Below are 17,488 nucleotides of genomic sequence, written 5' to 3' on the forward strand. Positions count from 1 at the left end.
CGTGGCAGCGAATGACACAGGACCGAGAGAGTTGGAGGAAGCTTGGGGAGGCCTTCATCCAGCTGTGGATTGAGCCCGGCTGATGATGATTGTATTTTACATTTTTTCTTCTGTATTTATCTTGGATACCGGTGGTTTTTATTCCGTATTTTGTAACTGTTTTTTTATACATGAATCGCAATACTATACGGCCATCTATTTACAATATAATATCTTACGGTAAACCGTGATATGGCCAATTGCATACGTACGAAGTACGAATATTCGGACACGATTTACAATGCATATTTAATTTTATTACGAAATAGGTATAATTGAATTTTCAATCACACTCAATAATGCATTTTATTCAAACGACACATTACCCGAATAGAACCGAAATATTGCAATATATATAGAATGCATTTTCCCACAATTCAATATTAACATGTTTTTCATGCACAGGGATAAATTAACAGCGTCATTTATATTTTAAAATCAATATTCATTATGTACGTAACCAAAACATTTTACTTATAAATACATGAATATAATATTATTTTTAACATACTCTATAACATATTGATATTATATACTAGACTAGACGTGCGGGTTTTCGTTGTATTAAGAGCATACTTCAGTGAAACGGCAAATAATTTTCAACTATAGGTGCGACGAAATTTTGGACTCGCTGACAATTGGAGAGTGAAAGTCGAGCTGTGAACGTCAATTTGTTTCGTGATGGCGACGGAAATATTAATTCTTAAATCGTGTAAAAATGACTAAACAACGTTACCCATTTACTTAAAAAAAAAAAATGAATATATTATTATTGTTACTAATATAACAATAAACAGAACATTAAATGGACGCATGTTGAATTTTTATGACAAATTATATTTCGTTCGGCACGCGTCATTTACACAATCCGCGCATCGCCTAGTCACGATCTTTTTAGGCCACGCCTCAGCTGAAGTTATAGCCTTAAAGCAATATAAGCAATAAAACCGTCGAATCGAACTGGTTAATATTATAGAAAAAAATCAAGATTCTACTTATAGTGATTTACTTCCTAAGACCGTGCCCCAGCTGAGGTATAGCCTTGAGTGCGACTCCCAATATCTGTTGATAAAAATATAGGTATTTTCTTTCCCCATTATAGTTGTATTTTCCCGAGTTTTCCTTTCTAAATCTTGTAAGTGACAAGATTTATGTAGAGATGTAATTAAATTTAGATTTGTGTATTTAATACTACGTGAGAACGTGACTATGGTAAGGCTCTTTATAAATAATATGACAATCCAGAATGTGGCTCTCGGTGACCTCATATGCCCATTCAGACTATTATTTGTAATATAATATAATATATAAGCTTTTTATATGACTATACCTGAGTATATAAAGAAGTCGTTATGCTAGTTACCTTTATCGTAGAATAGCAGAAGCGATTCTCAATTTGAATAAAGCATCACCAAGGGACTCGTGAGGTCCCAGGATGCCACGAATGACACCTCTGGGTAAAGATACCCGTTCTGCATGACTCTTGCTACGCGATCAGAACATCTGGTGTGCAAAAGGCGGCTTGATTGTGAAAGATAGAATATTTATTACAACATTAGATACGAGCATACTTCCATGAATATAATATAATATTACATTCGTGTAAACATTTTAGATTATTATTTTTTATTAAGGATCAAAAAAAAGTTAACTTAGGTTTTTTATATTGATTTTATAAAGATTAAAAAATGTGTTTTCCATGAAATCCTTTAGGAACCTATATTTATAACAAATCGATCTTCACCATTGTGACCATACCGAAATTACATTTGATATAGATTAAAAAGATTTCTAGTTACATGTTACTTGTTATTTTCATTTTAATAAAAAAAACATGTTTTTTTTTTTAATAAATATAATAAACCTTAAAACTATGAATTTATCAAAAATCTTGTCTGCACGTTAGACAAAACTTAATAAACCAAATATTTTTTAAAATAAATGTTCACATTTTGTAACGTCTTTTTTTCAATTTTAATTTTATCTTTGACTTTAAATAATGAGTACTTTTCATTTTAATGGTTTGTGTATGTATTTATGTATGTGTATATGTTGTATGTAGCAGAGGAAGGGCGTCTGCGCGATGGAGCGACCAAGTGAAAGAGCTGACTGGGGCACCATCCATTTTGTCCTGAGAGAAGCGGAAGAGCGAGAAAGATGGAAAGTCTTGGTCGCTCAAAGGATGGCGAAATTTAAATGTGGTCACGATCCTCAGCCATGAGTGCACGACCAAGAAGAAGAGTATGTATTTATTAATTAAAACAATTTAAAATGTAGATAAAAAAAACTTGTCTTAAATTATTGCAGGCTTCGTATTTTTCCGCTAGGTGCCTCTGTTAGGTGGAGCATCACCTTCACATTAGTTTATTTAAGTCTTGTGCACTTACTTATAATAACACTTATTGTAAACAGTTTACTTACCTAGACATTTTTATATACGATATTATTACAGTATCAAGACTTCGTATGCGACGTGGTGGGTGTGATTTGATTGAGATATTAACTTCAATAATATCTATTTGAAAATCTTTTTGGGCACTTTTAAAGTATGATAAAATTAATCGATAATTGGACATAGTTATGCAGAAAGTAGCCAGTCTACAAAAATAAGTAAAATAAATAAAATATAGATAAAAAAAGAATAAGATGCGAGGTTTCCTCTACGTTCTGCTAGCCAAGCTGCAAACAAATTATTCTTGAAATAAAATACTATTTACAATTTGACATTTTACATACATTTATATCATGTTGTTGTTAAAGTGCCATTATCTCAGCTTAACATTATTGTGGACTGGCTACATTCTGCATAACTATGCTCAATTATTTATATAGTAAAAAAGAATCAGTCATAAGTCGAAAAGTCGTAAATCAAGGAATACCTACAGACATAATAGTGATTAATCTAATTAATGTATTGTATTTGATGACTATTTATCACGTTCAAAAAGCTCCCCCTGGACGAAATTTTCCGCATGTTTTAATCTGTATTTAAAAAGTTTTCATGGATGATAAAATAAAGCGTACATACACGTTTTCTGTATATGTAATGTCGTACTTTGTATATATCATACGGATGTATATAGCAGTATATTACGAGCGCGCGTGTAATTTTGCGCCTGCAATTCAGCCCCGCCATGCGTGAAATTGGTTCAAAGCAATATAACGCGTTTAAATGCCAGTCACTCGCCATCGTGATATAGGCAAATAAAATCTTACTTATTGTTTATATACAAGCCAAAACATCTTTTAATATACTCACGCATATTGAAGCGTACGCGAACATACATTCGGGAGACAAGACGTGTTGGTTTAATGAATTTGTGAAATTCGCTATTTTTCAATAAAACAAATTTGCGAGACGCTGGCGTATATATTATATATATAATATACATTCATGTAGATTTTTAAAACGCCATAGCAGCCATTTTCTTTTTCTGTTTCCTACCAAAATTTACATTTGTGTTCAGTATTGTTTGGCAAATCATCATGGAAAAATAGACAGTAGTGCAGCGTATATAAAGTGTTAAAATTTATTACAACAATAATGAATCTATTCGAGGTACGTTAGGGTATTAAGTGAAGTTTATGGTCAAAACAATTGACCTACAAAGCTTCATATTCGTAATTTAATTGGAAAATTTGAGTCGAATGATAATTTTGGTGATGTTAAGAATCCAACCCGTCAAAAACGTAAACGCACTGCTGAAAATATCGATATTGTGAATCTAAGCATGAATAAAAATCAAGAACAATTAATTACACGTCGTTGTCAAGAACTTGCACTTTCTTGTGGCACTACATGGTGCATAAAATACAGTTAACACAAAAACTTAAACTGAATGACCATTTAGTACGTCAAAATGTTGCTGATTGGGTTTTAGAGCAACTTGAAACAAACTAATGGCTTGATCACTATTATAATATAATTATTTAATTATTTCATATATTCAAAGTTTGTATCGATACTGTAATTATAATATAATTCGTCATCGAATGTGGGTTAAACATTAATACGTTAAAACTTACTTAACGTCTTACAGATTCCAACATTTGATTATCCTACTGAAATCGTGAAGAGAGCGAAAAAATTAGACAGCAGTTCAAGCTTAAAATACTTAAAACCTTTCATAATTATGATAGAAGAAAAATATTAAATTACTTTCTTTTATTTTGTTAACTGTCAATTCATGGTGGAACTGCATTGTATTGTTGTTTTTATTTAATAAAACGCAATTTTTTTGTAGTACTTATTCCAATTTTAATCAAGAGCTTAGTACCGGTTTCGTCCGCCTCAGAGGAACATTTTCAACTGAGTTTTTTTGCTGATTTTCATGATCAGCTGATTTTCAACGAGTTGAAAATGTCCCTCTGAGGCGGACGAAACCGGTACTAATCTCTTGATTAAAAGTGAAAAAATTACTACAAAAAAATTGCGTTTTATTAAATAAAAACAACAATTAAATTACTTATCGCAATTTTTTTTTTTTTTTCAAATATATGTGAAATATTTACGTTGGAGCGTTACAGTTTTCATGTGTAGTCTCATAATGTGCGACCAGAGAGGTGCAAAATAATTCGCATGCAATTCAGTCATGCGTCTCATACTGTTCACATCACATTAATTTTCACGTCAATCCAAATTTTTGCATTGTTTAATAATATACATAATCAGATTTTGATTATAAACCTTCGTCACAACAACACAATAATAACTTCACTTGGGTTATTTCTATAAGTTTATAGGCTCATATATTTTATATACTTATAGATATCTGTATTTAAACTGCCAACAGCTTTTCTACTATTTGCCATGTACCCAGAGCAAATAAAACTGACTTATCAATAACGTATTTTTACCATACTTGCTTTACATTTTAAATAATATTTGTATTAATATTAAATTGGCATAATATTCTGATATTGTAATATTCACTTATTCACTAATATTCACTAATATTGAACACTCTCAACCATATAGGTATTAAATTAAAAGAGGAGAAAGGAATCGGCTTTCTCATACAGCTTAATGAAGTAGGCCAACAATAGCCGATAACTTACGAGAAATAGCGACGCGATAAAAAAAAAACAGGGCATCACAGAGGATTTACTTTGGTCATTATAACGTACCCATATAATAATGTTAACGTTCAAATTTTTCCACAAATTGATTACCAGCCCGCCCCACCATACTTTTTCGCCATAAGCCTGCTTCACCATACTTTCATATAACCTGCCGCCCCTAGCTTTCAACTGTTTGGGTTTTACTGTCCATACTTGATTAGGTTATCATAGTAAAAAAGCGGTTCAGCAAATTAGTAATCAGTGTTGCCAACCGTACTATAATTATAGTATTTGTACTATAATTTTCGTCTGCGTACTATGTACGATATAAAACAGGTATAGTACGCCCAAAATACTATAATTTTGAGAAATCGGAAAAAAAGTTGCTAATAGAAGAAAAACAACGCTAAAATAATCCGTGAGAAGCAAAAAAAGTCCCCATGTCCAAAAAAAGGTTAATAACTTAATATAACGTTAATACTTAACACAGTGATTTCCAAACTGGATGGCGGGAGTGTTGCAAAGGGAGGCGCGAAAAGTTTAACACAATTAATGTAGCCACAGGTTTGTAGTTTGCAAACGCATAGTTTATAAAACGGCCGCTAGCTATAAACTACAAAAAAAACAGTCCTATAAAAGGTTGTTTACTAACCTTCCTGCAAATATGGAGACTTATTTTATAATCCCTCACTTGGTTGGTGTGTTTCACGTGAATTTGGTTGCAATTTTAAAGAAATTGAGCGAATAAATTAATCCAAGGACCACTATTACATTCACTGATTTAAAACGACAAAGTGAAGGCATTCATAAAAAAATTGGAGCATATGAAATCAAAATGACAAAAAAAAAAAGTTCGCCATGTCTCCACTTTTAAATTATTTCTATATAGATATATTGAAGCAAACAAAAATCTATTTACTGAGTGGTTAGTTTGCTAATGCACATTTCACATTATTTTATTAATAGCAAAAAAAGGCGCTGCTTTGCTTCGGAACTATTAAATATTTTCATTATGTGGTGGAAAAATCTTGACCCGGGGGGTCCATAATAGAACCCATTTGTCAATGAACGAAGATGAATTTGGATTGACTAATATTGAAATTGATTGTGCTAATAAACAAGCACATTCGTCAAAAAAATGTGTAATACCTATAAGTAGTAAAATCTTGTTTTTTTCCATTTTTGTATTCGTAAGTTAGTACATTGTTGACTATTTAAAAAGGTGTATGTATTATTTAATGAAATAAGGGGGGGGAGCCTAGTTTTAGATTTTTTTTAAAGGGACGCGTAGTAACATAAAGTTTGGAAACCACTGACTTAACATTTGAATTTTGTCTAAAAAAACGAGACGTTAATTACCCTTCATGGTTATTTTGTCTAAAAAACAAGACGTAAATTACCCCACGTTTAATTTTTTGAAAATGCAGAAAATTATTGGTCAATCAACGCGTACTATATTTTTTGCCGAAATACTATAATTTTGAAGGCAATGTACTATAATTCCACTTTCAAAATATGGCAACACTGTTAGTAATGTAAAAAAATGTGCATGCATGGTTTTATACATAAAGACAAAAACTAAATAATTTGACAAATAATAAACAATACAAGGGGGTTGCTGAAAGAACTTAAATTAAAATAGGCTTGACACCGTATTTACGAAATTGTCAAGTTCTACGGAATTACGTATCACTCCAATGAAGTGTGCACATGACCAAAAGAAATAGAATCAGCTTGGAGTTAGTTTGCTGAAAGTTATATTTTTAATTAAAAAAAAATACACAAAACACAAGACAAGAGTAGTACCTACCGTCATTATGATTTTGTAGAGGTGAAAAACCTAACGAATCCATGTGTATTCCACCGCAATTCACGGTAGCAATTATCGCTCTCGCTCCCACAGATTCTAGAATCTAGATTAATGATGATTCAAATTCAAATGTTTTTATTTATATATAAGAACTTTATTAACTACAAATTCAAGACGTTTACAGTAAACAACAATAAACCCTATTTTAACAAATAAATAAATATAATCAGTATTAGAAAAACGGTATAAACATAATATGTGTATTATTATAGTATACAGTAACGAACGAATAATAACCTACGAATGAGTTAAGTTGGCCGTATATAAGAATTTATAAAACATTACACTTATTATTCTTATAATTAACTCATTTTTATGTAGGTGGAATATATCAATATCCAAAGCGATTTGTTTGAACACATTTATTGCCCTCCCAATTGGCATCACCAATGGCAAATTAGTTCTGTACTTTAGGAGAACAAAAAACTGATGCCCCTGATTTTTAATATAGTTATTAGGGCCACACAGCTCAATGCTAGAAATAATAGCAGAGTTATCATTTTTCACCGCGTATACGTTGGAAAAAAGCGGGGAAACTAAAATATCTTCTAATGTTTAGACTACAGTATGTAAGAGAAAGTCAGTTGGATAAAGAGTCTCAAAAATATATTTAAAACTCGCTCCACTATAAGGTCGTATACGGTTTTTGTTGAAGATATGCCTTGTTGTTGGTGTTTTAATACAAAGACCAGAATTAGTATCACATAAGGTAGGAAACTGTTCATGGCCCCCACATCCTGAAGCGGGCCCCCAAGCCAGGATCATTGGCGGGCTCCCCTATGTAAGGTTAAAGGCAGTCTGATGCTCTACAGTGGCGTTTTCCAAATGGTTTTCGAGGTCAAATAAAATTCAGTGCAGATTTTTTAACACACAACAACCAAAAATTGTGTCGCACAACCATATATTTTATAAAATAATAAAATAAAATAGTCCCGCAGGCGACTTTTTTACTATGTATTAGAGCAAATTTAAGATGTGTGCTTATCTCGTTTATCTGGTCGACCGCCACGCCGGGCCCCTAGGCTAGAGCCCTGTCAGCCCCCCCCCCCCCCTTGTGGGGGCCATGAAACTGTTTTACCAACAAAATGAATCCTGACATTTTGACAATCTCAGCCGTCAAGATGTTTCGACATTTATATACAGGTAAAACATTCTTTTCCTCTAGTAACACATTATATTTTGTTGATTGTTAAAGTAACTCTTAATTTATATATTATTCATTATCTAGGTATGAAACAGAAATCTTTTATATAGGTAGTGTTTTTTTGGTGAAGTATCATAGGTGATACTGTGGGTTTATAGGTTTTAGATTATCAGAACATACTGAAAATGACATGTTATATAAGTTGAACCTACCGTTAGGTCTTAATGTCTGTGACATAGAGTGTGGTTCAGGTTAGGGATCTCAAGAGGAGAATGAATCAGCATTGGAACGCAGACAACTTACCGCTAAGTTCCGTACCTGCAGAAGACTAGCAGGCTGTTCCTGAGGTTTGGAGTGATAATGATGACCAACCACTGGCAAAATATAATTTCCAAAGCCCAGTTGGTCGTTGGAGACATTCAAAAGATTTCACTCTTCCAACATTACCTCGTGATATTATCCCTTTTGATACTGGTGTGAATGATACCGAATTAAAAAAGCATGTGTTTTGTTTATTATCTTTATGTTCTGTCAGTTTTTTTTATATATGTTTATTAATATTTTATATTATATTATACGAAACGCAGTTTGTATTGCTAGAGACCCCAAGTATCATAAGTGATACCACACCCACCTCTAAAACCAAAAACTTTTGAAAAAAACAGGGTCCTACACTATTTTTTAAATAATCAAGTGCTACAAATTAACTGTTGATATTTAAAAAAAAATCTAAAACAACACTTTGCGTGAGAGGGTTAGTTTTTTTAAAACATATTATATTTAATACTAGCATTTTCCTGGCGCTGTTCAAAAAGGGATATTCATTATATTTACCTTTCATTTGAAAATATTATTTTTTCATCAGGTGAGAGTTGGAAAAAAAAATTTACGATAACGATGTTGAGGTTGCATTCAGAATTAAGTCTCTCACAAACAAAATCATAATAATATTATGAGAAGTGGTTATGACTGATGAGATTTTTAATGAATTGTGACGTGAGAGGGAGATTAGGATTTTAAAAACTGCCCGTCACTGCTTTTTTTCAGTAGAATTGAAATGTATACGGGAAAAGGTGCTCACACCGGGCCTTGATATAATCTGCACGAAAACATTTTATACAAATCTAAATTGGTCGAAAGCATCATGCTGATTTTTAAATTGATCATATCTTTAAATGATACGGTGATTGGCTTGGATTATTAAGGCGATACCTCTACCTACCAGAGGCACCTAGCGGAAAATACAAAGTTTGCAGTTTGAGATTTTTCTGATAATTTACAATTTAAACTTTATTAATTGATAAATATGTATCTGAAAACATTAAAAAGAAAAATATTTTTTTTATTTTAAGTCAAATTTACAATTATTGTAAAATAATGTTATAAAATGTGGATTTGTTGATGGATCCCATCTTATTATCACATATTATTTTATGGTCATATTTATTATTAAAATTTATTTTAATAAGTTTTCTATGTTTTATTGTAGAGATTTTTGTATTATCATAGTTTTAATTTTTTTTATATTTGTTTTGAAGAACATCAATTTTTATAAAAATATAAATGTGTATAACTTGAAATCCTTTTTATATATATCAAATCAAGCTTCAATATTTGGACCATACCTAAATAAAAACGATATATATATATTTAAAAAAGATGCGCAAATGCTGTTTATTTTAGTGCACAAGAATTATTATTTGTAGATCAGAATTTTTATTATTGTTACGGTTTCTAAGCCTGACAGCTAAGTAAGCCTGTTGCATTGCTTTCTCTCACTCGTTGCCGCTCAGACCATAGCTTATTTTCTGTCAAAACTCTCAAACCTCGTAGTTATATGGTTTATTTGAAAATATGTTTTTCCACTACGATTGAATTAGATTCTGATTATAAATGGAAAATAAATATTTGATAATCATCTCTTACTTTCGGTTATTAAAATTTTATAGGATAACAATTTTGAAAATGCATGTAATTTAAATATATCCACAGTTACTGAAATGAAAATAAATAAGTAGGTAGGTACCTACCCAATATTATTATTAACAAGCAACTACAATTATAACGATATAACAACAATAATTGTATTGAGTAGCGATTATCTACACAAATACAAAATATCAATAGTATCAAAATCTTTTACTATATTAGTCAAACTATGAAAATCAGCTGTTAGACATTTTGACAGTGGGCTTTACTGCTTACACGCTGTGGATACTGCATCCGCGGTGCGTATTGATTGAACTAAACCATTGATAAAACATCCATTAAATAAAAATATTTATTAAAGTTTATATCGACTGTTAATATTCAATTGTTTGTCTATTTGTATACTTCAAACATTGTAAGTATATATATGTCAAGTAAAAAAACCGAATTAAAAAAATGGTAGGTACTTATCTATTTCGATCGCTGAAAGCTAGAGTAACATTTTTATAACTTTATAATAATAAAATTTAAAAAAAAAATAGCTTTGCACTTTTTACACTGTTTACTACACTGTGATGCCTCTTTGCCCGATTACCTCACACAAAATTAGATCAAACGGTATTTTTACTTGTAATAATTAATATAATATTATGTAGTATCTACAGGGCTCGAAATGGACCGGAGCGCCGTTCCTGTTCGTGAAATCGGAAAAATTATCGCTCCGTCTCGTGGAAAAAATAAGTTGACCGTACGAGCTAGATAGGTTATATAATAGAAAATCTAACACACTTATTTTTATGAAATACTCATAAAATTTGATAACTATGTATTCTAACTATGATAACTATGTATTGTTCTTCAGAAAACTGTTGAGCGCTCCGGTTCGTAAACTTTTCCATTTTGAGCGCTGAGTATCTATTTATAACAGTGTTGTTAGTGACAGTGTTATTTCTTTATTTAATAAACTGCAGTGCCGAGCTTGATAGCCTTTATTAAAGTTGTAAACTAAATACACACCCAGTGTAAATATATTGATATTTTACCTTGTTAAAATAATTATATACGTATGAAACACAGAGTTAAATAAATTTACTCGATATTATTCTGTTTCTATCCGCAACAATCATTTTGCCCTCTGCGGAGCACGAAATAAGAGCAGGTTCCAATTACCTTATAATATTGTATGATATGAGTATACGATTGTTATTTTGTAATTGAGAAACTAAAATACGATTGAAGTTTCCCGCCTTTCCATAAGAACACGTGAATTAGCCGTGCGAGTACAATATTGCCGGCTTTACTCGCCTCGTTAGTTGGTTCATGTGCATATACGGTGAATATTCAGTAATTGAGTTGCATTCATAGTTTGCTCATATCAAGTTCGTCGAGCCATGACTTTACATCATATTATTATAAACATGCATATTATAATATAGTGTGACCACCCTTTTCTCCGGTTACATTCCACAAATGTAAAAGAGCCCCAAGGCGAGGATTTCAAACATGGGGTGTTGATGTATTAATAATTATTGAAAACATCAACTTCTACGTGAAAGATTTTTTAGGTTATAAAAACAAGTTTACAATAATATTAAAAGTTTGCTCGAATATCAGGGAATACAATTCTGTGCCACCGAAATAAGGCAGGATTACATATTATATAATAATATTACACTTGGTAAGGTACGTTATAATCACATAACAGATAAATAAATATAATTCAGATAGGCTTTACTCCAATACACTATATTTTGAAGCAGGGTTTTGAGTGGAGGGTTTGAGGGAGTGTCGGTAACAAAACAGAACATGAAGAAACAGAACGGTGACAAAACAGAACAGCCAGGGGGAAAATAAAACATTCATTTTTGTCGTATCTACTTATTAATTAAATGGTTACAAAACTCAAGTTTATAAACGAAATATATATAAATATGTAATATAGTTATATTATAATCACACCATGTTGCCCATTATTGGCGTAAAAACCTCAATTATTTATCTGCAAGATTTTGATTATAATGATTCAAGTTTGATGATTGCTAAAAAAAGACTACCGTTGGCCAAATAAATAAATATTATTTGATGCTAATATTATATAGAAATATTAAACTCATTATTTGGTTGTACACATTATTCACCCAAGCATTTTTAACAAGTTAAATTTAATTCCACAATCGTGTATAAAAATTTCATTAATGTACCTTGTCGAATGTGTAAATCAGTATCAAAATAAATTTGTTTGGTTGAATCCGAGCGTACAAGGGGACCTACCACCAAAGTCATGGCCCCCACATCCTGAGGCGGGCCCCCAGGCTAAGATGTTTGGCGCCCCCCCCCCCCCCCCCCACCTATCGCTAAGGGTAAAGGCAGTGTGACGCACTGTAGTAGAGTTTTCCAAATGGTGTACGCGGTAAAATTAATCTGTATTTTTAATATGTAAATCCATTTGACTTATGGAGTTGTTGAGTATCGGCACACAGTTAAAAATTGCATCGTACAACCAAATATTTTAAATTATTAATAACATTGTGTAAATGTTACGACACCCAAAGACACCCAAGGGACCTAAGACACCTAAAGTTAAGGCCAAAAATAACTTCTTGTAATTTACTAAGAAAAAATAAAATCCTAAAAACATAAAAAAAAATTTAACGCCTTTTCTCGTGACGCCGAGCCCCCAGGCTAGAGCCCTGTAACCCCCCCTGAGCTCTTGTGGGGGCCATGACCAAAGTATCAAACTAGCATTCCACCTCCTTCACAGTCAAGAGAAAAACTATTTATTCTTTCTAGTTGATACTAGAAATGTTTGAACTTTTGTCTCGCTGGTACGCATTTATTAAAAGGTTGAGTGGCGCTGGTCGAGGGGCCTCTCTATGTAAATAATATATTGCATGTGTTTCTTATTTACGTTCGAGAATGATTTTATCCCAAAATCTAAATCTGTTTATATTGAATACGTTTCACGATGTATTAATAAACCTTTCGAAGTAGCCGATACAAAAACAATTTCTACGGAGTTACGAGAGATTGTCGAAAGTCTGTAATTTTTTTCGAAGCTACTAGTATGAAACGCGTATTTTTATTTATTCTCGAAGTAAAGTCTGAAAATTGAAAACGCCCGTAAAAAATAGAGACGACAAAGTCTTTCCATTACAGCTCGCAAACAGTTTGTCGCCGGATCTTGCTGCCGATGTTTACTATTTTTATAATATTATGTGGTTTTTTAAACTATTTTTTTATTCAACGAATAAGACACAAGATATCAGAATGTAACATTCTATATTATATTGAATATACATAATTAAATTTAAAAACTTTACTAAACACTAGAAAAAATCGTTTTTGCAAAAAAAAAAAAAAATACGACTCCCGACGGGACTTAAACCTGTATCTGCTGGATTCGCACCAGTATGTTTTACCATTAAACTATGGACGCCTTAGATAATTGCAACGATTATAACATGATTATACTAGTTATAATCGTCGCAATTATTTTTTCTGCAAAAACGATTTTTCTCTAGTTTGTATATGCATGGATGTTTTCAAATTATGTACATTCTGAAATCTTGTGTCTTATTCTTTCAATAAAAAAAATAGTTTATAAAATTATTAACAAATCTTAGTACACTATAAAAATTAAATAATGGAGTAATCCGCGACGTCGGTTAGTAATTATTAAGAAATTAATTAATACCTACTTTAATTTAATATACCTACTAAAACCGATAGTCTACATAATAACGCAATTCAATAAGCATTTAATGTAGCAACTACTCGTGAAAATTTTTGTAATAAACTAAAATGCCCGTAGTTTAATTGGAAAAAGCATACTGGCGCGAATCCAGCAGATACAGGTTCAAGTCCCGTCGGGTATCGTATTTTTTTCTACAAAATGATTTTTTTATTGTGTATATGTATGAGATGTTTTCAAATTATATATATATACAATATTATGTTGTAGCGCTGGTCCAGCCCTGAGACAAAAATGTTCGATACATAAATCATTGTAGCGTATAAAATACATTTTTTATGTACGTTTAGTAAAAGAAATTACGATTAGTTTGCAAACACAAACTAATCGTGTTGGGATGAATTGGAATGCTTTATTTTCTAAGTGTAAAATTTCTTATCTTTCTTTCCAAGTGTAGAATATCATGATTTTGTCATTTAAGGCTATACTTCAGCTGGGACACGGTCTAAAACGATCGTGACTACGCAATGCGAAGATTGTGCAAATGGCGCGTGCAGAACAAAACATAATTTGTCATAAAAAGTCAACATGCGTCCATTTAATGTTTTGTTTATTGTTCTATTACTAATATCTTCTTCTACGGCGCTACATCCCGGGGTGGGATTTGGCCTCCTCCACAACCGCTCTCCACTCACACCGGTCTCTCGCCACACTTCTCCAGTTACCGGGTCTTCCTATATGAAGCCAGTCCACTTCTACGGCGTCAGCCCATCTCCTTCTTGGACGGCCTCTGGGTCTCTTCCGTTGGGGTAGCCACTTCTTCATGATCTTTGGCGCTCTATCTTCAGGCATTCTCTCCACTCTATTACTAATAATAATGATATATTCATTGATATTTTTTCTTTTTCAAGAAAATGAGTAACGTTTTTTAGTCATCTTTACACGATTTAAGAATTAATTCCCCCGTCGCCATCACGAAACATATTGACGTGTTCACAGCTCGACTTTCACTCTCCGATTGCCAGCCAGTCCGAAATTTCGTCGCACCTATAGTTTGAAAATTATTTTCCGTTTCACTGAAGTACCGTCTTAAGAATTTATTGTTATATTTCTGATATAATAAATGAAATAATGATGTTACACAAAGCTGTTTACTGACCATTTAATTAACTGGACACATTGCGACTGTAAAATGAGAAAAGAAAATGTCGAAATGGATCAAAAACTGAAATAGTTTTTCAAATAGTTAAAAATTACGATATCGAAGTCATAAAAACAGAATATTATTACGACTTTCGTTTTATTTTAGCTATTTACAATTGATATTTTTCCTTTGGCAAAAAAATCTGAATATTTTATAGGTAATCAAACTAAAATAAGTTTTTTTTTGATTTGATTGGGTATAATATAATAAATTTGCCAAAAAATCATACATAATTGAATTGTTTGCTATATTCGATGTTTTACGTTTATTTTTCATTTCTTAGTGTAACATGGAGTATGTTTTTATGCATTAATTATTCTGTTGTAAACAATCTGAAGATCTAGAATTTGGCATGCCGGTAGAATTCATCACGTTTTAAAAATAAAAATATTATATTTAGACTTAAATGTGTAGAAGCCGAAAATGAATGTTCATTATTTCAATATAGTTCAGTACAAGAGATTGCAATACAGACGAAAACCGGAATCCCTCTATTCATAAATACCGAAATATCGGTATTTTCGGTATTAAGAACGTAGAGAAAATACTCACTCTCAAATGACTGAATCACTAGCTAAAAGTGAAATTACATATTTATTTTGGATGAAACTTTACATGTTGGATGAAATAATTGTGTTGGCTAAAAAAAATATATCAACTTTGGTTTTGGACGGAATGTGGTAAGAGCTAAAAAAATACTGTCGATTTCAGTTTATGGAAGGAATTTTATTTCATTTTGTGCGGAAAAGTAGACAAGATAGATATGTGAACTGTCTTGATAATATGTTTTTAAGGAAAACCGGTAAGTATTCAATATGTAATACCGAAAAACCGGTATTGTTATTTTAATTCGGTATTGCAATCCCTATTAGATCAAAACGTCATAATATTCTTACCAGCTACATTTGATAAAATAATTAACTAGAAGGCTTCATCATCATTATGAGGTGAACGACCACGTGTTTGGAAACTTGTACGTATGCAGTTCACCTTATCACGTGACCACTGACATTTAACTGACTTAGGCCATTGTGAAGGCAAGTATAATAGTTAAAAATACCCGTGTCCGGAAACTTGTACGTATGTAGTTAGTTCGCAATATCACACTTTCACCGTGAAATGTTGTACAGAAAATATATGGCCGTATATTAAAGACCGTCCAACTTCTTTGGGTGGTATAGTATTGACATAAAATTCATGTCTAAATAAAACACAGTTCTTATTGGTTTACACTTTACAGGTAGCCAGCAGCAAACAAATTTTGAAAATAGCCGATGTACTGGATTATTTGTTAGATTAGGTTTTCATTCTTGAATTCATATTCATGAATTTTGCCAAAACCAGCTATGAAAATTGGATTAATGTTCATATTTAATCTAATAAAATTGGAGACCGTATAGTATACGGACATCTCTTTCCTATAAGAAAACTCACAGCGAACTGTGCCACGGTGAAGTGTTTTTCGTACAATTTACATATAACCGAACGACCACGACTGCTGAACACCAATAATAATATGTCTCTTTAATAAACTAACCAGGCCATCTTTTCACGTCTACCCTAACACTATAAAGCATGATAAACATAACGAAACCGTTTTCATTATAACGGAATACCTATAGCTACGACTCCATAAAATTATACCTTCCCACTCATTTCCGTTGCCCCCACTAGTATACGAAGAAAAACAACGGCTGATGTTAAGAGTAAAGCAGGCACATGATTCCAGACATCACCTCTATGGAAATAAAGCAGAAAGACTATGGAATTGGACTATCTTCCATAAAAAATCCGCACCAAAAAGTGGGAAGAGCGACTCACTAATAAATGTCTGGATGAAGTTAATAGATGAACGCTTGCCGTAACACTTTCTATGTCTGGAAGCCATTAATTGTAAAATGTAGTTTAAAATTTTTACGAAGGTGTAAAGAGATTTTATAGAATTAATGCACGATTTTCCTAAAAAAAGTAGGTAAAGATAGATTGAACATTATATAATTTAGAAAAACACTTTCTGAGAGAGTATGTTATAACCAATAGAAAAAATCTTTTTTGAAAAAAGTAAGCCACCCGGCCGAGAATCGAACCCTGCATCTCCTACGGGTAAACGCCCCAACCGGCGCATTTTATCCAATATGCTACGGTGTGACATACTAATAGCGACAAATTTAAACTATTGGTCATTTGAATACTTACTCATTAGCGTTCTTCGAAATCAAGCTACTTTGGCAATCGGTTTTTGTTTCTTTAATCAAAGTAGGTAACTATTTTACTATTACTATAGATTACTAACCGACGTCGTGGAATTTCTCCAATATTTTTTTAGAAGTAACTACTTGCACTTGCTAATAATTTATAATTAACTTTTTTTTATTAAAACGAATAATGAGTAGGTATTCAAATGACCAATAGTTTAAATTTGTCGCTATTAGTATGTCACACCGTAGCATATTGGATAAAATGCACCGGTTGGGGCGTTTACCCGTAGGAGATGCAGGATTCGATTCCCGGCCGGGTGGCTTACTTTTTTCAAAAAAGATTTTTTCTATT

This window comes from Rhyacophila brunnea, unplaced genomic scaffold (genome assembly GCF_057557595.1).
Source record: "Rhyacophila brunnea isolate RB1 unplaced genomic scaffold, BYU_Rbru_1.0 scaffold_4, whole genome shotgun sequence".
NCBI lineage: Eukaryota > Metazoa > Arthropoda > Insecta > Trichoptera > Rhyacophilidae > Rhyacophila > Rhyacophila brunnea.